Genomic DNA, 624 nt, shown 5'->3' with positions numbered 1-624 from the left:
CCCATAAAATTATTTTCATTGCTATTTCATAACTGTAATTTTGCTACTGTTATGAATCGGGTGACCCTGTAAAGGGGTCATTCGACCCCCCAAAGTGGTCGTGACCCACAGGTTGAGAACCGCTGTGACACAGACCAAGAGGCCATTGTTAGAACATAGCAACAGGATGCTGGGTGGTTTAAAATCAGGAAAGATGTGTGTCAGAGTTGCATCATTTCACCATAGCTAATTCGGTTTGTATGCTGAGCAAATCATTGGAAGAATACGTCATCAGGTTTGGAAGACAACTCCTTAACAACCTGTGATGTGCAGGTGACACAGCTTCTCTTGCTCAAAGTGTAGACATTTGAAACACTTGGTGGAGATTGAAGGCTATAGCATTCAACATGGATTTGACCTTGACATAAAGCAAACAACATTGCTCACAATTGGACCAATAGAGAATATCATGATAAGTGCAGATGATATGAAAGTTGTCAGGAATTTCATTTGACTTGGATCTACAAAAAATGCCACCCATGGAAGCCACAGTTATGAAATTCAGTGATCACGGTGGGTAAATTTGATGCAAAAGTCACTCCAAGGACTCGGGTGAGTATGACTCAAACCATGACATTCTCAGTT

The sequence above is a fragment of the Echinops telfairi genome, unplaced genomic scaffold (genome assembly GCF_000313985.2).
Source record: "Echinops telfairi isolate 266 unplaced genomic scaffold, ASM31398v2 ScPeMD7_3533;HRSCAF=4204_0, whole genome shotgun sequence".
Lineage (NCBI taxonomy): Eukaryota > Metazoa > Chordata > Mammalia > Afrosoricida > Tenrecidae > Echinops > Echinops telfairi.
Note: the sequence above shows the minus strand (reverse complement) of the source record.